The sequence below is a fragment of the Erythrolamprus reginae genome, chromosome 2 (genome assembly GCF_031021105.1).
Source record: "Erythrolamprus reginae isolate rEryReg1 chromosome 2, rEryReg1.hap1, whole genome shotgun sequence".
In the NCBI taxonomy this organism is placed as follows: Eukaryota; Metazoa; Chordata; class Lepidosauria; order Squamata; family Dipsadidae; genus Erythrolamprus; species Erythrolamprus reginae.
This window is the reverse complement of record NC_091951.1, coordinates 218,325,353-218,349,516: the sequence shown is the minus strand read 5'-3', so window position 1 is coordinate 218,349,516 and position 24,164 is coordinate 218,325,353. Positions and strand designations below refer to the sequence as shown.

At 46.0% G+C, this 24,164-nt stretch overlaps 1 protein-coding gene across 1 annotated transcript in view; it reads right to left on the bottom strand.

Annotated features, from left to right (window-relative positions):
• Positions 1–1,951: 1,951 nt before the first annotated feature.
• YIPF2 (Yip1 domain family member 2) overlaps positions 1,952–24,164 on the bottom strand; it is a 365,318-nt gene continuing 343,105 nt past the window's right edge. The window contains exon 10 of the mRNA XM_070741859.1: positions 1,952–1,961. The gene's annotated coding sequence lies outside the window, so the exon portion shown is untranslated. The remainder of the gene's footprint in view (positions 1,962–24,164) is intronic.

The window sequence follows — 24,164 nt, the reverse complement described above, 5'->3', positions numbered from 1 at the left end:
TATTATTATTATTATTATCATTTCATTTTATTTATTTATTACTGATCATTTTTTTCTTATGAATTTTTCTTATGAATTATTTTTTAACACAAAATAAGATGAAAAAATAAAGACATTAGATAACATTGGAATGTTTTTGTAAGAGCTTTTCATGTGGAAAACCTGATGCGGCCCAGCCTCACCCAGACTCTACCTCCAGCGCCCCCCGGGTAAATTGAGTTTGAGACCCCTGGATTAAAGGTCTGAAGACATTTAGTTGAAGAGTCTGAAACAAGAGATGGAAAACTCTCCTTCCATCTGTTGTGGTTGGCTCTGGGCCAGCTCCTGCCCCAAGGACTGTGTGGGTGGATGTGGCTGAATCCTCCCAAGGTCAGAGGCCTGGTTTACTGCCGACTGCTTCGGACAGCGAAGTATCATCGGAAGCAGGGAGTGACTATGAAATGGGACCCTCAGAGGGGGTCATGGCAGACAGCCCATTAGGTAGCAATTCATCCTTCTCCTTATCTTTGCTGGACTCTGATGAAGAAGCATTTATTGACGTATGAAGGTGAAGGGCCATGAATAGAAAAGAGCAGCTACGTAGGTATTACAAGAGATAAGAGAGTTCACCTGTGGTTGGGTGTGGTTCAACTAATTAGGGCTGCCGTTAAATGGGCAGCGTGCCGGCCTCTCAGTGTGGAAGATTATCTGTTCGTGATAGTGGATGTGGCTTTACTTTCTGGATTCTCCAAGGACTCTGTGCTTTGATATCAGGACTCTGAACTTAAACCATAGTCAAACATGTGAGTTGGAAAACGTTTGAAGGGGAGTAGCTGTGATGACTTCACAGCTACTTGTTAATTGCTTTGAGTTTGCTTTGTTTGTTTTTTCATTGCATTCAAGTCTATTTGCTTTGAAGGTGAGCCCTTTGACTACCAAAAGGGTTTTTGCCTCTATTTTTCTTTGGATAAAGACAGTATTCTTGACTTTTCATGTTTGTGTGTCTGCTTTTTTTTACCTTTGCATTTAATTAGGGGCTCGTGCCAAGAGCCTGGCAGAACACCATATCCTTCATACTATGCATAATTGTATGCATAATATTTTTCCTTATCCACTTTTGTTTGATAATTTATCTTTAATGCTTTATGTTTTTATTCGGAAATTTACTAGTTAAGCAGAATCTTTCTGGATTCACCCTGGAGACCTATTTGTTATTCCTGTATTATGCTATGCATGCTCCTAATATTACATAATTTGGTTAGGAAATTAGTAGTTTGTAAGAAGGAAGCTGAGGGGTTTGTGTTCCTTAGAAGCAAACTCCAGCTGTGTTAGAAAAAAAGATTATTAATACTGAAGAGTCCAGAGACAGGAGGCTAACAAGACGGTTCCTTTATTTCAGCTCTTTAAGACAAGTTACATTCAGCTGGAACGCGTCTGAGTTTAACAGAGAGCAGACGCTCCTTTTATACTTTTGTGGCTCCCGCCAAAAGAGAACTGTCAGTGTCTGAGCCAATCAGGCGCGACTTCTATTTTTACACAGCTTGCATAGAGACAGCGTTTTTTACATAGGAGCAACTATTTACATAGGATTCAACACCCCTCCCTCCTTAGTCAGAGACAAGTCAGTCAGCCAGCCATGTGACAAAGTCCTCCAATCGGCTTGGCCTACGCAGAGTCCTTTCTGACCTGCGCAGATCATTCGAGTCCTCGCTTTCAACGGTGGAGGTCAGTTCGCTAGTACCTCCACAGTGCTGCTGGGGCTGAGGCTGAGCTCCGGCCTGCTGTGTTGAGTGGGCAGGCACAACACCGACCTCCGAGGACGAAGATGGCTCAACATCGCTGGAGGACCTTTCCCGTCTTGGTAAGTCCATTTGTATGTCCAGTAAGACGGGTTGCGCGTTAAAGTCTAGTAGGGGGGGAAGAGTCTGTATTAGCGGTTTGTACAGGGGAGGCCTCAATGCGCCTTCGTAAATGATCGATGTGCCTTCTCCACATTCGGCCATCGTCCAATTTTACAACATAAGTTTTAGGGTCTGTTTGCTGTACAATTGTTCCCTTCATCCAATTTAACCCCCCATCAAAATTTCTTGCAAAAATACTTTGACCCAAGTACAATTGTCTTTCAGGATTTACATACATAGAATTATGAGTACAATACCTTGGGTGTAATCTATCCAGTGGGGATCTAAGTTTCCTTCCCATTAGGATTTCAGCAGGACTTTTGTGTGTGTGGGAGTTAGGGGTGATATGTTGTGTTAACAAAAATTGGTCCAGATGCTGTTGTACATCCCCAGGGCCTGACCTGTGCAATGCCTCTTTTGCCACCCGAACGTACCGTTCTGCCAACCCGTTAGCCCATGGCAAGTAAGGCAAGATGAGAGCATGTCTGACCCCCAAGTTATCCAAGAACAACTCAAATTGCCTGGCTGTCAATTGGGGCCCATTGTCTGACACTAAGATGTCAGGACAGCCATGGGTGGCAAACAAATGGCGCAGAACCTTAATGGTAGCACTAGTGGTTATATTATTCATTGCAATAATTTCAACCCACCTTGAAAACGCATCTACCACTATCAAGAAATATTGAGACCCCACTGGCCCTGCAAAATCAATATGGACCCTGGACCAAGGCCCTGCAGGTTGCTCCCACTCAACTGGAGCTGTTTTGGGGGGATTTGGCCGTGACTCTTGGCATGGGTCACACTTGGCTACCCACCTTTCAATGTCTGCATCCAGACCAGGCCACCATAAGTGCCCCCTAGCTAAGCCCTTCATCCTTACAATACCAGGATGGCCCATATGTAACATAGTGAGTACTTTAGTCCTTAGACTTTCAGGAATGATTACTCTATCACCCCACAAAAGACAACCCTTTACATATGACAGTTCCAGTCTTTTGTTTTTAAACTCCATTAAGTTTGCTTCTAAAGAGTCGTTATGCCACCCCTTGAGTACACAATTTACCACCTTTTGTAAAATCTGATCTTGCTGAGTGTGGTCAGCAACCTCTTTTGCTGTTGTTAGTGGGTTATCCTCAAGCTCTAGAATTAAAACATGAGCAGATGGGGCTGGGTCCTCAACTATTTCTGCCATGGGGCACCTACTTAAACCATCTGCGTGGTTGATGGCTTTACCTCCTTTATGAATAAGCTCATACTGGTAACCTGAAAGAAACAATGCCCATCTGATTAGTCTAGGAGACATAAACGGAGGTGTTGGTTTGTTAGGGGCTAGCAGGCCTAGCAAGGGTTTGTGGTCAGTGACTAACTTAAATTTCCTGCCAAAAAGGTAGTTATGAAACTTTTTAACCCCAGCCACTATAGCTAGAGCCTCTTTATCTAGCTGGCTGTAATTTCTCTCGGTACTAGTCATTGTCCTGGAAAAGAAAGCAATTGGGGCTTCTGTATTATTTGGAAAGACATGTGCCAAGACCCCCCCGACCCCATACGGGGAAGCATCGCACGTAAGCCTGACGGGTAGCAAAGTGCTATACTGAACTACCACACTTTTGGAAGTTAACAACTGCTTTATTTGCGAAAAGGCTTCGTGCTCAGTTCTCCCCCATGTCCAAGGAGTTCCCTTCTGAAGCAGCCGGTGTAGAGGCTCTGCTGCTGTTGCCTTCTGCTTTAAAAAAACAGAATAAAAATTTAGAAGGCCTAAAAATGCCTGCAATTCTGTCTTATTCTGTGGCTCTGTGGCTTCTCTAATGACTTTTAATTTTTCAGTAGTGGGGTGGATGCCTTCGCCATCAATCCTATATCCTAAGAATTCCACACTGCTAGTTCCCCAAACGCACTTGTCTGGTTTGATTCTTAGACCTTTAGCTTGTAGTCTATGTAATACCTCCCTTATTCTCTGGTTGAGTTGTGATTGGTTTTCTCCTGAAATTAATATGTCATCAAAATAGGGAATAGTGCCCTTAATTCCTGACAATAAGCGTTCCATTATGCTTTGAAAAATCCCAGGGGCTATGCTTACCCCAAATTGCAATCTGGTACATTTAAACGCCCCCCTGTGAGTGACAATAGTTTGCGCGAGTGCGGTTGGCTCATCGACAGGGAGCTGTTGATAAGCTTGCGCCAAATCGATCTTGGCGAACACTTTCCCTTCCCCCAGGGAGTGAAGAAGTTGTTGCACCACTGGAATGGGGTAAGAGTGATGTTGGAGGGCCTTATTAAGCGTTGACGTATAGTCAGCGCAAACCCTCAAAGAGCCATCAGGCTTTAAAGGTGTGACTATGGGTGTTTCCCAAGGCCCTTGATCCACGGGGACTAAAATGCCCTGGCCTATAAGCTTGTCAAGCTGTAGATCAAGCTTTGCAAGTAGCGGTAGGGGAACGCTACGGGGTTTGAGCCTGACAGGGGGGACCTTAGGGTCAATAGAGAAAGAGATAGGTGGCCCTTTGTAAGACCCCAAAGTGGAGCTAAAGACCTCAGGGAATTCCTGCAAGAAGTTAGGAATGTCATTAGATTTGACATTACAAATACCAGAGATTTCAATACCCAAAGGATCCATCCATGCCAATCCCAGAAGAGAGTGCCTAGCCCCTGCAACATCAATCAAAGGAAGGTTACATTTGACATTTTTGAACATAATTGGTACATTTACCTTTCCCAATACTGGTATTATTCCCCCCTGAAAATCCTTAATTACTAAAGCAGTATGCATAAGAGCAGATTTTGAGAGACTAGGCATGTACAATTTTAGCTTTTCCCATGGCATAATGGTATACTTAGACCCAGTGTCCAGTTCCATGTTGCAAGGCTTATTGTTTAGGAGCAGCGAAATTATGATTTTGAGTAGTTTCTGCGGACGGAAAACGAGGAAGTCGGTTTTCGCGTGGTTGAGCTGTTTGGGTCTGGAACCGAGGAGGTCGCGGGGTGGAAAAGAAGTCTTCTGGCATGGGGGCTTTACAGGCTTCGGCGATACGGCCCCGGCGGTTGCAGCGGCGGCAGATGGTATCCCAGAAAGGGCAGCGATGGCGCGGATGGTTCCCTCGGCAGCCGGAGCAGGGGGCGACGGGGTGAGGGTATCTGGGTTGTCTCGACTGGTCCTGTTGCAGCAGGAAACAGCTGTCCTCGGAGAAGGCAGGTGGGCTGAGGTCGTCTGGGGCCTCGGCGCGGGAAGCTTTGGAGTCGATCTGGGTGACGACTTCCTTCTTGTCATGTTTCTTCAACTCCTTGGCAGCAGCCTCGGCGACTTCTGCGGTTTGTGCCAGCTTGATTACTGCTTGGAGAGAAGGCTTGTCTTCTGTGAGGAGCTTGTTGCGGATCGTAGCATTTTTCATGCCGAAAATGAGGGCATCGGTGAGGCGAGCTTCTGGGTTGTCAAATTTACATTTTGACAGCACCGTACGAAGACGCGTAGCGTACTGGTTTATGGACTCGGATTCTAGTTGGCCCATTCTGGAAAACTGATGCCGGAACATGACGGCTGGCTTCGTGGGCTTGAAGTGGGCGGCGAGCTTGGTTTTCAGGACGTCCCAAGCGACGGAGTTGGCCGGTAGCGGATCGGTTAGGGTCTGGGCGAGATCGAATATCTCTGAGCCGCAGTAGTTCAGGAAGATTGCCCGTTTCCATTTGGTGTCGGCGTCCCTCATCCCGGCAGCTTCGAGGAAGATCTCGAACTTGGCCATGTAGGTGTCCCAGGACTTCTCCGGATCAAAAAACTCAGGAGCCCGGCCGACAGGCAGGTTGTTCATGGTGAGAGCGTGGTTCTTCCGTCCGACGTCGCCAGTGAAGAGTCCAGAGACAGGAGGCTAACAAGACGGTTCCTTTATTTCAGCTCTTTAAGACAAGTGACATTCAGCTGGAACGCGTCTGAGTTTAACAGAGAGCAGACGCTCCTTTTATACTTTTGCGGCTCCCGCCAAAAGAGAACTGTCAGCGTCTGAGCCAATCAGGCGTGACTTCTATTTTTACACAGCTTGCATAGAGACAGCGTTTTTTTACATAGGAGCAACTATTTACATAGGATTCAACAAATACTACTGTAATAATATCAATAGTGGAACCAGTAACTCAGAGATGTGGTAAATTTCTCTTTAACTGAAGCACAGATACTGTAATTTTGATTCCTAGACCAACAGGAGAGCAAGCTTAGTGGCCTCAATGGCCTTTCCACCTTTATAATTCTAGATATTTTTAACTGGCTGCGAATACTGAATGGACTGTAGATTTTGTAATATGAGGTATGTTAATAGTTGTTAATCTAATTTACAGAGCTTCTTCTCTAGAAACACTGAACTGCTAACCAGATCATACAAAACATTTGTCAGACCAGTCCTAGAATAAAGCTCACCTGTATGGAACCCGCATTGCATATCAGACATTAACATAATCGAGAGAGTCCAGAAATATTTCGCAAGGAGAGTCCTTCACTTCTCCTCTTGCAACAAAATACCTTACTCCACCAGATTTGAAATACTGTGATTAGACAATTTACAACTATGTTGCCTCCTATCTGATCTAATTGTAGTTCATAAAATCATATACCAAAATGTCCTTCCTGTTAGTGACTACTTCACCTTCAACTGCAACAATACAAGGGCACATAATAGATACAAACTAAATGTAAACCACTCCAAACTAGACTGCAGAAAATACGACTTCAGCAATATTTATTTATTATTTATTTATTTATTATTTAGATTTGTATGCCACCCCTCTCCGCAGACTCGGGGCGGCTCACAACAAAGTGAAAAACAATTTACAACAAATATAAATTACTGTTTAAAAATATTTAAAAGACCCCATTTTCTAAACACACATACATACAAACATACCATTCATAAATTGTATATGCCCGGGGGAGATGTCTCAGTTCCCCCATGCCTGACGACAGAGGTGGGTCTTAAGGAGCTTACGAAAGGCAAGGAGAGTAGGGGCAGTTCTAATCTCCGGGGGGAGTTGGTTCCAGAGGGCTGGGGCCACCACAGAGAAGGCTCTTCCCCTGGGGCCCGCCAACCGACATTGTTTAGTTGACGGGACCCGGAGAAGGCCCACTCTGTGGGACCTAATCGGTCGCTGGGATTCGTGCGGCAGCAGGCGGTCTCGGAGATATTCTGGTCCAGTGCCATGAAGGGCTTTAAAGGTCATAACCAACACTTTGAATTGTGACCAGAAGTTGATCGGCAACCAATGCAGACTGCAGAGTGTTGGTGAAACATGGGCATACCTAGGTAAGCCCATGACTGCTCTCGCAGCTGCATTCTGCACGATCTAAAGTTTCTGAACACTTTTCAAAGGTAGCCCCATGTAGAGAGCATTACAGTAGTCGAACCTCGAGGTGATGAGGGCATGAGTGACTGTGAGCAGTGAGTCCCGGTCCAGATAGGGCCGCAACTGGTACACCAGGCGAACCTGGGCAAACGCCCCCCTCGCCACAGCTGAAAGATGGTTCTCTAATGTGAGCTGTGGATTGAGGAGGACGCCCAAGTTGTGGACCCTCTCCGAGGGGGTCAATAATTCCCCCCCCCAGGGTAATGGAAGGACAGATGGAATTGTCCTTGGGAGGCAAAACCCACAGCCACTCCGTCTTATCCAGGTTGAGTTTGAGTCTGTTGACACCCATCCAGGCCCCAACAGCCTCCAGACACCGGCACATCACTTCCACCTCTTCATTGACTGGACATGGGGTGGAGATGTAAAGCTGAGTATCATCAGCGTACTGATGATACCTCACCCCATGCCCTTGGATGATCTCACCCAGCGGTTTCATGTAGATATTAAATAGCAGGGGGGAGAGGACCGACCCCTGAGGCACCCCACAAGGGAGAGACCTCGGAGTTGACCTCTGGCCCCCCACTAACACCGACTGCGACCGACCGGAGAGGTAGGAGGAGAACCACTGGAGAACAGTGCCTCCCACCCCCAACCCCTCCAGCCGGTGCAGAAGGATATCATGGTCGATGGTAGCGAAAGCCGCTGAGACGTCAAGAAGCACCAGGACAGAAGATAAACCCCTGTCCCGGGCCTGCCAGAGATCATCCATCAACGCGACCAAAGCAGTTTCCGTGCTGTAACCGGGCCTGAAACCCGACTGCTGGGGACCTAGATAATCGGCTTCTTCCAAGGACCGTTGGAGCTGGAGTGCCACCACCTTCTCGACAACCTTCCCCATAAAGGGAAGGTTGGAGACTGGCCGGTAGTTATTAAGTACGGCTGGGTCCAGGGAAGGCTTCTTGAGGAGGGGGCGCACGAGCGCCTCTTTATAGGATGATGGAAAGGATCCCCTCCTCAAGGAAGCGTTGACAATCTCCATGTCACCTCCCTGCTGGCCGAAACCAGCCAGGAGGGACACGGATCCAGTAAACAGGTGGTGGAACTCACAGCTCCAATGGCCTTGTCCACTTCATCAGGTGTCACCAGATCAAACTCTTCCCAGACAGGTGGACAAGTACGGGCCCCAGTCACCTCGACTGACTTGTTGTCAGCTGACTCTGTTTTCCAATTGGAGTCGGGTGATGTTGGAGGGCCTTATTAAGCGTTGACGTATAGTCAGCGCAAACCCTCAAAGAGCTATCAGGCTTTAAAGGCGTGACTATGGGTGTTTCCCAAGGCCCTTGATCCATGGGGACTAAAATGCCCTGGCCTATAAGCTTGTCAAGCTGTAGATCAAGCTTTGGAAGAAGCGGTAGGGGAACCCTACGGGGTTTGAGCCTGACAGGGGAGACCTTAGGGTCAATAGAGAAAGAGATAGGTGGCCCTTTGTAAGACCCCAAAGTGGAGCTAAAGACCTCAGGGAATTCCTGCAAGAAGTTAGGAATGTCATTAGATTTGACATTACAAATACCAGAGATTTCAATACCCAAAGGATCCATCCATGCCAATCCCAGAAGAGAGTGCCTAGCCCATGCAACAACAATCAAAGGAAGGTTACATTTGACATTTTTGAACATAATTGGTACATTTACCTTTCCCAATACTGGTATTATTCCCCCCTGAAAATCCTTAATTACTAAAGCAGTATACATAAGAGCAGATTTTGAGAGACTAGGCATGTACAATTTTAGCTTTTCCCATGGCATAATGGTATACTTAGACCCAGTGTCCAGTTCCATGTTGCACGGCTTGTTGTTTAGGAGCAGCGAAATTATGATTTTGCTCCTGTTTTTTGTTGCCGTGCTATTTACGGAAAAATGTTTTTTACCTCTTGCGTAGTCGCAGTTGATGGTTCAGTAGTTTCTGCGGGCGGAAAACCGAGGAAGTCGGTTTTTGCGCGGTTCAGCTGTTTGGATCTGGAATCGAGGAAGTCGCGGGGTGGAAAAGAAGTCTTCTGGCATGGGGGCTCTGCAGGCTTCGGCGATATGGCCCCGGCGGTTGCAGCGGCGGCAGATGGCGTCCCGGAAAGGGCAGCGATGGCGCGGATGGTTCCCTCGGCAGCCGGAGCAGGGGGCGACGGGGTGAGGGTATCTGGGTTGTCTCGACTGGTCCTGTTGCAGCAGGAAACAGTTGTCCTTGGAGAAGGCAGGTGGTCTGAGGTCGTCTGGGGCCTCGGCGCGGGAAGCTTTGGAGTCGATCTGGGTGATGACTTCCTGCTTGTCATGTTTCTTCAACTCCTTGGCAGCAGCGTCGGCGACTTCTGCGGTTTGTGCCAGCTTGATTACTGCTTGGAGAGAAGGCTCGTCTTCTGTGAGGAGCTTGTTGCAGACCGTAGCATTTTTCATGCCGAAAATGAGGGCATCGGTGAGGCGAGCTTCTGGGTTGTCAAATTTACATTTTGACAGCACCGTACGAAGACGCGTAGCATACTGGTTTATGGACTCGGATTCTAGTTGGCCCATTCTGGAAAACTGATGCCGGAACACGACGGCTGGCTTCGTGGGCTTGAAGTGGGCGGCGAGCTTGGTTTTCAGGACGTCCCAAGCGACGGAGTTGGCCGGTAGCGGATCGGTTAGGGTCTGGGCGAGATCGAATATCTCTGAGCTGCAGTAGTTCAGGAAGATTGCCCGTTTCCGTTCAGTGTCGGCGTCCCTCATCCCGGCAGCTTCAAGGAATATCTCGAACTTGGCCATGTAGGCGTCCCAGGAGGACTTCTCCGGATCGAAGAACTCAGGATCCCGGCCGACAGGCAGGTTGTTCATGGTGAGAGCATTGTTCTTCCGTCCGACGTCGCCAGTGAAGAGTCCAGAGACAGGAGGCTAACAATACGGTTCCTTTATTTCAGCTCTTTAAGACAAGTGACATTCAGCTGGAACGCGTCTGAGTTTAACAGAGAGCAGACGCTCCTTTTATACTTTTGCGGCTCCCGCCAAAAGAGAACTGTCAGCATCTGAGCCAATCAGGCGCGACTTCTATTTTTACACAGCTTGCATAGAGACAGCGTTTTTTTACATAAGAGCAACTATTTACATATGATTCAACAGTGTAGTTTCTTTCTGAGGGCGTGAGTTTTCTGGAGTCGTAGGCACACGGAAACAAGGTGCCATCTTTGGGACGGGCCTGTAGAAGTACAGCGCCAACAGCAAAATCAGAGGCATTGGTCTCAACGACAAACGGCCGACATGGATCTGGATGCTGCAACAAGGGCTCTTTCATGAAAGCGTCCTTAAGAGCTACAAAAGCCTGCTGCTCCTCCTCACCCCAATGAAACAAGACCTGTTTTTGCAACAACTGGGTCAACTGGGCAAACCCTGGTATGAATGTGCAATAGTAGTTTGCAAACCACAACAACCTCTGCACATCCTTGACTCTCCATGGGGGTTACCAGGTTTTTAGTGCTGACACCTTGCCCGGGTCCATGGCTATGCCCCCTAGAGAAATGACATGACCTAAAAATTCTACGGTGGTCTGCAGAAACTGACACTTCTCCAGCTTAGCATATAAACAATGCTCTCTCAACCAAAGCAGAACCCGGCGCAAATGTCCCAAATGACTAGACTTGGAGGGGGAGTACTCTAAAATGTCATCCAGATATATGACCACAAAATGGTCTAACATGTCCCTGAATACATCGTTCATCAAATGCTGGAAAACAGTTGGGGCATTTCTGAGGCCGAAAGGCATCACTGTATACTCAAAATGCCCATATCGGGTGCCAAACGCTATTTTCCACTCATCCCCTGGCCTTATACAAACCAAATTATAAGCGCTGCATAGGTCTATCTTGGAAAAAACAGTGGCAGCTCGTAAACGTTCCATTAATTCCGGAATCAGTGGCAAGGGATAGCGATTGCGCACCATAATGGCGTTCAGGCGCCGGTAGTCACAACACAGACGTAAGTCCCCAGTCTTTTTTGTAACAAACAAGATGGGCACTGATAATGGGGAGGTTGATGGCCCATGAACTCTTTGGCCAGATTTTTATCTATGAAGTCCTTGAGGGCCACTAATTCAGGTTCCGACCAGCCGGCAATTTGACATCAGGTAACAGTTCTATGGCACAATCATAAGGGCGATGCGGCGGCATGCTTTCCGCCTCTTTTTCATTAAAGACATCCGCAAACTCAGTGAGGCCCTCCAGTAACACTGCTGCGGGGATAACGGGCCCTTGCGAGGCACAAACGTGACGATGGTGGTCTACACATTGTAAACTGGGAAACGTGATGATGTTCTGCGACCACACAACCTGAGGATCATGCACCCTTAACCATGACAACCCCAATACAAGAGGGAAATGGAGGCCCTGCGTGACATAAAATTGTAAAGCCTCCTCATGAGTCCCGATGCTGATCCACACTGGCAAGGTCTGAAAACGGATGGGCCTAGACAACAACACCTGCCCATCAATGGTTTCTACAGTCAACGGAGGGTTCACAGGACACAAGGGCAACAAATGTCTCTGTGCAAACTCCTCATCCAGGAAATTCGTGGTGGCCCTCGAATCCACGAGGGCAAGAGCAGATATCGATTGAGTATGCCGATCCACCAGGAGCTTGACATTAATCGTGAGGTGACGGTACGTTCCGGGGTCGTTATCTGAAGAATCTTTAACCAATGAAATGTCAGCGCAACCTAGCATTGCCTCCAAGCCGGGCTGCCCTCGTTTCCTGACTGCACATCTGGCGGGGAACCCAGGGGCATGGGGACAGCCATTGAGGAATCCAGACCTATGGTGGGAACATGAGTTGATGACTCTGGGAGCTGTCCTGCAAGAGTCGGCGTGGCAACAGGAGGACCTGGAGGATTTGAAACCGCAGCGTCAACCATGCTCCTTTGTTTGCAAGGACAGGCATTCGTGAAATGGCCTGCCCCCCCCCCCCCCCGAAATAGAAGCACAAGCCTGTCGCACGTTGCTGCGCTCTCTCCTCCAGGACCACACGGGATTGCACGAAATTCACCTCCATGGCCTCCCCGGCAGGGGCACGATCTGCTAGACAAAGAGGCAGGGCAGGCAGGAAGCGACAGGATACATGAACTGGGGTCGGCACGGGCATAGCAGACACCCCCCGCCGTGGAGCAGGCACTGGTGTGACGCCCGAAATGCAGGGGAAGGACTGCCCAGCCCAGCGCACCTCTTGAGCCAGCAGCCAAGCCTCAATGGCCAAACAATGCTGCTCCAGCTCATTCAGGGTGCCCGGCAGGGCCTCATGCACCAGCTCATCAAGCATAGTCTCTGACAAGCCATCCTGAAACGCCTCCATCAAGACGACCTCATTCCACTGCACCTGTCCACTGAAGCTACGAAAGTCACTTAAATATTCCACTAATAGGCACAAACCTTGTTTCAGCTGTTTCAACGCCCTCGTGGCTGTCTGCTCCTGCACTGGATCCAAAAACTGCCGTCGCAACTGGGCACAAAAGGCGGTATAATCCTGCAGTATCGGATCATCTCCATCCAGAAATGGAGACACCCAGGAAGCAGCAGGGCCGGCCAACAAACTGCAGAGGAACGCCACCTTCTCTGCATCTCTTGGAAAATGGGGCAGATGTGCATTAATAAACAACTGCACTTGACTGAGGAAAGCTGCAAACATGCGTCTGTTGCCCCAGAATTTTTCAGGCAGAGCCACAAAGCATTTCCTCCTTGGTAGTGGCTGTGGGGCAGGAGCTGCTGGCTGCACCTGTGGAATGACAGGCTGCTGAGATAATATATCCACCTGGTTCTGTAACTGCAGCACTGTCTGCATAAACATTTAGATTTCCATCCTCAAAGCCTCGAAGACTGCTTGCATTTCTGCCATATTAGCAGCCATAATCAGATAAATGCCGGAAGAAAGAGAAGCAAACAATCCAACACACTTCACTCTGGAATGGTGTGTGTCTGGGGGTTGGTGGAAGTTTATTCTGTTCTGCTGGCATGTCCCAACCGCCCGTAATGACAGAGTAATTAGTCCAGGAAGACACACACCACATGATAGAAGGAAAACCAAAAGTCTTTATCAACAGAAAAGCAGAAAAAACTCCCTTTTTAAATGTCAAAGGGATTTTCTGGTACACACAAGGCACAGGTTAAATGCAATCCAATTTCTCACCCAGTAACTGCGAAAATTGAGTCCAATTCCAAAGTCCAGAAAATCCACATACAATCTTGAACAGGGAAACAGCAAAAACCACGATCTTGATGAAACTATGAATCAGATGAACTTCCACAAGGCTAAACCAGCACGCTGTTCTTTTTATCTGTAGCACTAATTACAGCAGCCCCACCCAACCATGGGTGGCCTCCCTTATCTCCTGTAATAATCCTTCAGTTGTTCTCTCCTATGCATCACTCTACACATGCGTGGATCTGTCATAAGTTCTTGTTCAGAATCCAGGAATGATAAGGATGATTGATCTCCTCCTGGGCTGTCTGCCAAACTCCCCTCTTCCCTGCCACTCATGCTACCTTCATCAGAGGAGCCTTCGTCGGGAGATTCTATCGGGAGCAAAACAGGCCTGTGGCATGTGGATGTTTTCCCCCCCTCCACCTCCACATTCCTTGGGGCAGGAGCTGGGCCAGAGCCAACCACAACAGCTTATTAAAGGTTTCAGATCTGTTTAGATATATGTCTTAAATGAAAATCTACATGGAAAATAATAATGTTGCAGTTCTTACAACTTCAATATTTATATGTGGTTTTTCTATAGTGGAAATGTTATGGAACTGAAGAGTGTGAAAATACAAATTGGGTTGAAACTGGAACAATGATTGAATTTTTAAAAATGAAAAAGTGTGACAAACCTAACTACAAAGTATGATATCAACTGGAAACCAGACAGTATTAATCAATACAAGAGAAAAATGTGAATGCAAAAGAGCTCCCTGTCCTTGATTATGAAAAAACAAACATTCCTAGGGTTACTCCAATTAGTGCAAGAAACCTTTTTTGGACAAATCTATGCCAAGGTTTAGTCCTAGGAAAATTTTTAAAGGGTGTATAGCATAGTTCCCTCTAAGCTGAGCAGTGAGCAATCGCTCACTTAAAAATCATCATCAACTCAGAGTTTTCCAAACCTGCCCAGAAGCCGAGAGGGAAAGAGTGAGAGGGAAGGAGAGAGAGAGGAAGAGAGGAAGAGAGAGAAACAGATAGAAAAAAGAGAGGAAGGAAAAGAGAAAGAAAAAGAATCTGAGTAAGGAAGAGAGAAAGAAAATCAAAATCTAGTTTGAAACTAGCTCAACTATTTAAGTGACATTTTGATATTGATAGAGTTGCCCTATTATGAGCTCACTGTTATAGACACACAGTACAGTATTTTATTTTGAAATTCTCTGAGGCAAAACAGGGTGGGTTTTTTATTTGTTTGTTTGTTTGTTTGTTTATTTATTTATTATTTCTGTGCCGCCCAGTCCCGAAGGGACTGCTGCTCAGACACTATTCTTTTCCGCCCACCCACCCCAAAAATTAGAGGGAACACTGGTGTATAGTAGTCTATTCCAATTTTTTCATGCCTCTAAATGAATACATTTATTTGTGTATGAGTGTGGTATGTGTCCTTTGACTTAGCTTTGACTCTTGGTAACTATCTGGACTAGTCCCTGAAGGGTTTTTTCCAGAGGTTTACGGCTTGCTTTATCCTTGGCTGAGAAAGAATGAGTAGTCCAAAGCAGAGGTGGGCTGCTGTCCGGACAGGGGTGGAATGCAGTGGGGTAGCAAAAATGGAGCTCCACCCCTGAGAACCCATTTTGCACTGAAAGATGTTGAAAGAAAATGCAGGGCATCCTGCATAAGCCACGGCCACAGTGTGGTTGTAAAAATGTTGGTAGCCCTTCACTGCACATATGGCATATATACATAGAATTAAATAGCATATTTTGGATTTTTAGTAATAGTAAATAGATAGGGAAATTATATCTCTTTGAGGCAAGGAAAGGCCAGGCACCCTAACCCTAACCCAAACCCTTGACATGAATGATGTCAAGTTGGCCACCTTTAAGCCAGTCACATGACCTTTAAGCAGGGGTGGGCTACTACTCGGATTGGGGGGGAACGCAGTGGGGTAGTGAAAATGGAGTTCCACCCCAGAGCACCCAATTTGCACTGAAAGATGTTGAAAGAAAATGCAGGGCATCCTGCATAAGCCACGCCCACAGTGTGTTAGTAAAAATTTTGGTAGCCCTTCACTGGTCTAAAGTCACACAACTGGCTTTTCATAGCTAAAGTGGGACCAAAATTTCATGGTCTTAACAGAGTTGGAGTTGCAGGTCATCTAGTCCAACCCCCTACTCAAACACGAGACCCTATATCTGCCTAGGATAGAACTTACAACCTTCTGATTGTGAGGCAAGAGCTGCACTTCTAGGCCACAGCAGCTGGGTTCTTGGTTTCTAGTTCTAGTTTTAGTTCTGGTCTCTTGGTTTTGTAGCCTGGTGCCTTACTTACTAGTCCAAACTGGCTCTAGTTTGGTAGTGTCTTAATCTGTTGCCTTAATGACTATACCTAGGCTTGAGGCAATTAGTTCTCAGCCCCCTGGCCAATGAAATGAGATATATGTTGTATGACTGAACAAGTATGATTGTTTTTAAATATTGGACTTTTAAACTGTAAATTTTAATTTAATTTGATTTGCCTTTGTGTTGTTTTGTTATATTATATGCTATGAGCCTCCTCGAGTCCTCGGATAAGGGCGGCATACAAATCTAATAAATAAATACCAAATTTTATTCAGGAAAGCACAGAAAAAAATGTAACATAATTCCTATTCTTTCTAGCCCCTTCTGCAGTAGCATTAAGATTTGCATTTATAATTACTTTATATTGTTGAAACACATCTGTTCTGTTTATCTTCATCACCACCTATGAATGTTATCATGCTAGAGGTTTTTTTAAAACCACCCTGTATAGATTTCAAAGTTTTATTTTTCAGCATCACTGAATTCTGCATCTGGCATCTGTACTGAAAAAATAGCAGTGCAGTTAGATAATGTATACAAGTCCTTTCCCCAGAACTGAACTATCAGCTCACTATAGTTGCAATGCTAGCTAACAGATTAGCAGAGGATGTTTGTTTCTTGATTATCTGATGTACTAGTTGCACATGTTTTGACTCTGGATGATACAGCTGAGAGCCATGTGCTAGACTAATCCAAACCACTATTCTCATAGGCTCATAGGCCTTGTAGAGGTTAGGTCTACATGATTACCAACCAAATGAACTTTTCTGAACTTACATCTGTTTTCCGAGCTTCCTTTGGAAAGTTGTCAAAAGTATTGCTAGCACTATGAGATCAGAGCTGTACAGCATCCCATATGCTGAAATTAGTTGTTTATTCTGACTAAGCCAAATAACTTTGTCTGAGAAACACTTAAGTTGGGACAGAACATTAACTCTAAATTTTTTAAACATAATTTTCAGTTGTGCTTCAAAACTTCGTACATTAAGTACTATAACTGGTTTAATAACTTTACTGTTTGTGCCAGTATATCCCCTCACTAATTTGTGTCATCATCAGATGTCCTCATAATCCCCCTGAAATATTTTTATATGAATGAAATAAACCTGATCCCTCAGTAAAAAAATTAGCAAGTAACTACTCTTAAAGTTCTGCAAACAGACATTATGCAAACACTTACATTTCCAGCAAATATGGTTAAGATCACCATAATGTGAAGCTAGATTTCTTTGATTTTGAGTTAGTGTTATACAAGCCTAGCTAATTTAAATTTATTCCACAGATCATGGTTATACATATTGTGGTTCAGGTCTGATCAGATCGATATAGGGCTGAATAATAATATTCTATTGAATTAATTTTTAAAATCTGAAATTATAAATGAAAATGAAAACAAAAAATGAACTCTGCCATGTATGTTTGGGTGCAGAATATTTAACTATTCTGTGATATAATTTGCAACTTTACAAACTTTTCTGTCCCCCCCAAACAACATTTATTATAACAGGCCATTCTATATGTCATCTTTAGCTGTTTCACTTTATGCTCCCAGCCATTTTTAAAGCCAACTTTAAAAACTCCCAATTCTTTTCCTTTCATTTTCCTTCAGGTTTGCAGGCATGGATGCCTTTATACCTCTTCTGCTTTCTCTCCTTTCACACAAATGTAAGTCATTTCATTATGAGTGTCATCACCATGTCTTTGATCCTATTTAAAGCAAAAAAAAAGCATGTTATTTGTTCTTACTTTCCACTGTAGATAAATTTTGTGGGAAGAAAAAAAAATGGTTATAGGAGGACAGTACCAATTGTCCATGGGGATCTTGAGCAGAAAGAGAAGGCAAAACCCTCCCTTTCCCTTGATCCCCAACAAATAGTACTCAAGGGAATCCTGCCTGCCTCAACCAACATAGAGGTGGCACTTTCACATCCGTTTCAAAAATACCGATACACTTGGCATCCATAAATCTATCTAATCCTGCCTTGAAGCTATCAAGGCTGACAGCTATGATGACCTCTTCTGGAAGTGAATTCCGGCATAAACCAACGACCCTCTGGGTGAAGAAATATTTCCCTTTATTTGTCCTATAGTGACTATGGTTCTTTATTAAGTAGATCCAGAGGTGGGCTGCTAAGGTGGAATGGTGACGGGTGCTTGTCTCTGTGGCTCTGAGTGCGCCCCTGCCTGTCCGTGTGCGATTTCGCTCCCTGCCCAGGTGCAGTAGCAGGCAGGGCCGCCGATAGACGGGTACTACTGGGAGTGCCGTACCGGGCCCGGGCAAATTGAGGCCTGCAGTCAGCGGCTCCTTGCACATGCCCAGTCTGTACCCTCCCTCTTTTGCCGGCTGCCTGCCTTTACCAGCAGCAGAGAGAGGTAGAGATCGGGCGCGTTACCGGGTGGTGGAGGCGGTGTGGGGCCAGACGCTGGGTGCCGGGGACGCGGGGGGAGGATGAAGGGGTGGATGTGGCTGCTGCTTCTCAGCTGCAGAGCCGAACGGGGGCGGAGATCAACGGTGGAGTCCGGCGCTGGGGCCATGCGGGACCGCTTATCCAGGCGGGCGTGGACCGGCAAGCCGCCCTCCGCTCTCTCTCTTTCTCTCTCTGTTGCTGGCGTGGTATATGAGAGAGAGAGCGGACCCTGGGGTGCGGGCGTGGGGGGAGGGCCTGGAGTGGGAAGCGGCGACCCGGCCAGCGCGGAGAAAGCGAAAGAGAAAGGCACTTTCCCTCCCAGCCCTCCGCCTGCGACACCCCGAGATCGAGACTGAATCCTTTGATCTCCCGAAAAATCACTTCGGTTTTGTTAATCGGCTTTTCCTGCTTTTCTCACCCAAAAGTTTTTCTTTTTCTTTCTTTCCTTTTTTACATTCTGGCAAGTGCGGGAAACCGAGGCGCATCTCGCCCGCGTTCCTGAGCCTGCGTGGATGTTTTGGGCCTGAAAACTAGAGAGTCTCTTTCGTCCCCGGGACCTTTGGGCAGGGCGGGGGGTTCCTACAGACACGGCTGAGGCCTTTGGGCTGGAAGCCCCCCCCCCCCCCCCGCAGCCCATGCCCTCCCCCCAGGTTTCCACGACCTGGTCAGGTGAAACTCTACATTTTGCTGCCCAAACAGAAATTCGCTTTGCTCGCCTGCACGGAGAGAGTGGGGAACTGTTCGGAAAGAGGCCCTTAAAGTGGGACAGAAGCAAGGCCCCCCTTTCTTGCCCTTCGAAGCCCTCGGCGGGACACTTCGGGCGGCCTGAGCCCCCCTGGCCGGTTTTGAAGCCCCCTCGGCCCCGCGCGGCGCCTGTCAGAGGAAGCTGCCCTGTCCCGGCCAGGATCCGGGGGCGGCGGAGGGCCCCGGGTGCGAGGTCGTCGGGGTTTGAGGGGCCCTAAAGCGCCTGGCAGATTGCCCAGCGGGTCTCGGACGCCACTCGGGAGCCATGGAGGCCCCTTTCTGCTCAGGGTCTGGCCCGCACCCTCTCCGCCCACAGCAGAAAAACAGAAAAAATAAGGGAGAGAGAAAGAAAGAGAGAGAAAGGAAGAGGAGAGATAGAAAGGGGGAGAGAGAAAGAGGGAGAGATAGAGAAGGAGAGAGAGAAAGAGAGAGATACAAAGAGAGAAGGAGAGAAAGAAAGAGAGGGACAGAGAGAAAGAAAGAGGGACAGAGAGAAAGAAAGAGAGGGACAGAGAGAAAGAAAGAGAGGGACAGAGAGAAAGAAAGAGGGACAGAGAGAAAGAAAGAGAAGAACAAAGAGAAAGAAAGAGAGGGACAGAGAAAGGGAGAGAGAGAAAGAGAAAGAAAGGTAGAGAGAAAGAGGGAGAGATAGAAAGAGAGTGAGTGAGAGAAAGAGAAGAGAGAGAAAGAAAGAAAGAGAGAGGGGGGAGAGAAAGAGGGAAAGATAGAGAGGGAGAGAGAAAGGAAGAAGAGAGATAGAAAGGGAGAGAGAGAGAAAGGAGGAGACAGAGAGGGAGAGAGAAAGAGGGAGAGATAGAAAGAGAGTGAGCGAGAGAAAGAGAGAAGAGAGAGAAAGAGAGGACAGAGAGAAAGAGAGAGAGAGAATTAGAAAGACAGAAGGACAGAGAGAAAGGGAGAGAGAGAGAAAGAGGAAGAATAAATATTAAATATTGTATTTGTTCCCATTTTGTTTTTTACTTTAAATAAGGTATGTGCAGTGTGCATAGGGATTTGTTCACACGTTTTTTTTAATAGTCCGTCCCTCCAACAGTCTGAGGGACAGTGAACTGGCCCCCTGTGTAAAAAGTTTGGGGACCCCTGATCTACACTGTTCAAAAAAATAAAGGAAACACTTAAACAACACAATATAACTCCAAGTAAATCAAACTTCTGTGAAATCAAACTGTCCACTTAGGAAGCAACGCTGATTGACAACTTGGAGTTTATATTGTGTTGTTTAAGTGTTCCCTTCACTTTTTTTTTGAGCAGTGTACTTTGAAATTAACTTGGATACCACAGGCTCGTTCAGACCTGCGTTCACCGATGGGCGTAAAAACTAGATCGAAAAGGATATTGAGATGTGAAGCAATATGAAATTGTATTTGGTTTTTTCTTAACAGCTCCTATTTTAATACCACTGATAACTACACAACCCCCTGGATAATTAGAATAGAATAACAGTGGGAAGGCACCTTGGAGGTCTTCTAGTCCAACCCCCTGGTTAGACAGGAATCCTACACTACTTCAGACAGATGATTTTTTTTAAAAAGTAGTTATTATGTAAACATTAAAAAAATAAGATAGTACATAATCTATCATTTTACAATATACTTATTTGTTTGTTTAAATTTTGTATTTGGATTTTATAAGACAAGCAACAAAACAACACAACATAACAAACACCACCCCCGTCCCTTTTGAACTGTTATCCTCACAATTCCTTCTTTATATAGTTATACAGCCTGTAACATCAGCGGTTATTATATGATTATTCTATAGTTCCAGTAAAACTAAGGTCAAGTTGTTGCTATCATAATCTTATGAATAAAGTTAATTCTGGGAACATCGGGTTTTATTTACAGCTATTTTCAGATGATTATCTAACATCTTCTTAAAAACTTTTAAAAAGTAGTTTTAAAATGGCGGGGGTGGGGCCCAGACACTTAGGCGGTATGGGGCCCCAAAATTCCTGATGGCGGCCCTGGTAGCAGGATTACGCTGGACTCCGCTATCACTCAGAGCCACGGGGACAAACACACGGCACCGTTCCACCTTAGCAGCCCATCTCTGGGTCGATCGGTAGAACTGACTGCCTTGACTGTCCGCCAGCTCCCTCTTTTAAAGGGAGTTGTCAGGCAGTCCAACCACTGAGGTTGTTCTATTTTCCTGCCAATAGTGTGGACCAATTATTTTAAATTATTATTGTTCCTGCCTGGAATTCAGAACTGAGGGAAATCTTTTGTCCAAGGCTTCACTTCCTACTAACATATTTAAGATTAGAAACAAAAGAGAAAGAGAGAGAAATCTCATGAACTCAGGGTTGGAAAGGACCAGCCTAGACCGAAAGTGAATTCACTGAGCAATCAGTTTTTAAAAGGGGTAAGCAAAGAAGTTTCATTGACCAAATGGTTCATTGGTAAATCAACCAGAAGACAATTTTAAAAGTAGCAGCTGCCAATCACCCAATAATATAATAGCCCTGAACAAAATGACTGCATGGAGCAGCAATCAGTTTTATGTGCCACCTACTGTGGCCTATTGAAATTGATGACTGTTACAAAATTAGAATGAAATGCAATAAACCAACAGCTCAAAAGGGCTTAAGATGGCTCAGGAGAGAAAATAGCAGTTTGGAAGTAGAACCATGGGTAGCAGGATAGGGACAGCAGTGGGTTCAATTTTTGTTTTTATACCAGTTCTGTGGGCGTGGCTCAATGAAGGGCTGCAAAAAATTTTACTACCACAATGTTGGTGAGGCTTATTTTGTGGGTGTGGTTTGCTGGCCATGTGACAAGGTGGGAGTGGCTTCACAATCATGTGACCGGGGGTGGCTTAAAGGTCATGTGACTGGCTTAAAGGTGTCCAACTTGACGTCACACACATCAAGGGTTTGGCTTAGGGTGTCTGGCTTCTCCTTGCCTCAAAGAGATACAATTTCCCTATCTATTTACTATTACTGAATATCCAAAATATATTATTTAATTCTATGTATATATGCCATATGTGTAAGTACATATTAAACACAGGCACACAAAAATATACATTATCTACTGTGTAAACTGTATGTTTATGTACACAAACAAACACACAGCTCCTCTAAAATTATACACATTCAACTTCATTTACTGCAATAGGAAAAACATACCCAGAGCCCAGAAGGGAAAAAAAGAAAAAAAAAATTCTACCCGTTCTGTGTACCTGACCGTACCCGTAGGAGCCCATCACTGCCATGGCTTATTGTGTGCGTGTGTCTTTATGGTCATGTGACAGTGGGCATGGCTTCATGGTTATGTGATTGGGTGGATGTGGCCAACTCATTGTCATTCACATCAAGGGGTGCCCCACGTGGCCCCTTCCCTCCCAGCCATTCCTTGTCACACCCACCCTATAGTTCTGTAAAAATGTTGTTCACCTTTTTTCAACTTTACTATCTATATACTAACTATAGATGTACTTTCATGGACCCCTGAAACAGGGGTGGGTTCCAACTTTTTCCTACCACTCTGTGGCCATGGCTTAATTTTGTGGGAGTAAACTCCTTCTCCTTTCTGACAATTTACTCTCTGTTAGAGGCACCAAAATAATCCAGACAGTGTAAGGTTTCCTGCTGCAGCACAGCATTGGACTAAATGATCTCCGATATGTCTTCCAGCCCTAACTTGCTGTGCTGTTTCAAAGTGTTTTATGAAGCCACATTTAGTGCCACGGTTTGTGATGCTTCCTTCCTCTTCTCTCTCTTCCTCCTCCTCTTCTTCCACCGCCTCCTCCCCCAACTCAGCCACAGCGTTCCATGTACTTCGAGCGCTCGATCACCCCTTTGGTGATCCCAGCCTCACTGAAACAATGAGGGAGGGAGGGAGGGAAAAAGAACAAGAGAGAGAAGAGGGAATAGAGAGAGAAAAAAACAGGAAGAAGGAAGAGAGAGAAAGGAAGAAAGAGGGAGAGAGAGATAGAGAGAAAGAGAGGGAGAGAAAGAGAGAGAAATAAAAAAGGGAAAAAGAAAGAGAGAGAAAGAGAGTGAGAGGGAGGGAAGGAGGGAGATGGGGCTGCTGAGCTCCTTCTCCTCCCCTCTTCTTCCTATACCGTCCCCCTGACTTGACCATGGCGTGCGGCGCCACCTTAAAACAGACTCTCAATGGCCTCTTTGCTGATTCCAGCCTAGCTGAAAAAATGGGGAAGGGAGGGAGGAAAAGTGTGTGTGTGAGAGAGAAAGAGACAGGAAGGAAGAGAGAGAGAAAAGAGAGGAAAGAAGGAAAAGAGAGAGAGAGAAATAAAGAAAGAAAGAAAGAAAGAAAGAAAGAGGGAGAGAGAAATAGAGAGAAAGGGAGGGAGAGAGAAAGAGAGAGAAATAGAAAGGGAGAAAGAGAGAGAAAGAAAGAAAGAAATAGGGAGAGACAAATAGAGAGAAAGGGAGGGAGGGAGAGAAATAGAAAGGGAGAAAGAGAGAGAGAAAGAAAGAAAAAAAAGAGGGAGAGAGAAATAGAGAGAAAGGAAGGGAGAGAGAAAGAGAGAGAAATAGAAAGGTAGAAAGAGAAAGAGAGTGAGAGGGAGGGAGGGAGGGAAGGAGGGAGAGGGGGGTTGCTGAGCCCCTTCTCCTCCCCCTCCTCTTTTTCCTCCGCCCTCCCCCCCCCGACTCAGCCACAGCGTGTGGCGCCACCTTAAAACAGACTCTTGATCGCCCCTTTGCTGATCCCAGCCTTGCTGAAGCAATGGGGAAGGGAGGAAGAGTGTGAGGGAGAGAAAGAGACGGAAAGGAAGAAAGAGTGGGAGGGAGAAAGAGAGAAAAATAGAAAGGGATGGAGAAAGAGAGAGAGAAAGAAATAGAAAGGGAGGGAAGAGAGAAGGAGAGAGAGAGAAAAGGAGTGGAAGGAAGGGAGAGAAAGAGCGAGCAAGAGGGAGGGAAGGAGGGAGAGAGAGAGAAAGAAAGAGGGGGGAAGGAAGAGAGAAAGAAAGAGGGATGGAGAGAGAGAAAGAAAGAGAAATAGAGAGAAAGGGAGGGAAGATAGAGAGAGAAAAAAAGAGAATTTTTTTTTGCTCCATATGGACCAAATTTTTAATCAAGAACCACCCACCCCCAATGGTGTCCCTCTTTATCAATGTTAAAATCTTTATCAAAAGGTATCTTCCCTAGTTTCTGGGCTGTAAAGAAGATGGGTGTGAAGAGAAATTTACTTTCATACTTGCAGGATTCTGTTAATGTAATCTTACAACAACATAGAATTAGCTCATCAGGCCAAGCTTCCTGGCTACATCACAAGGCAGCCTGAAAAGATTACA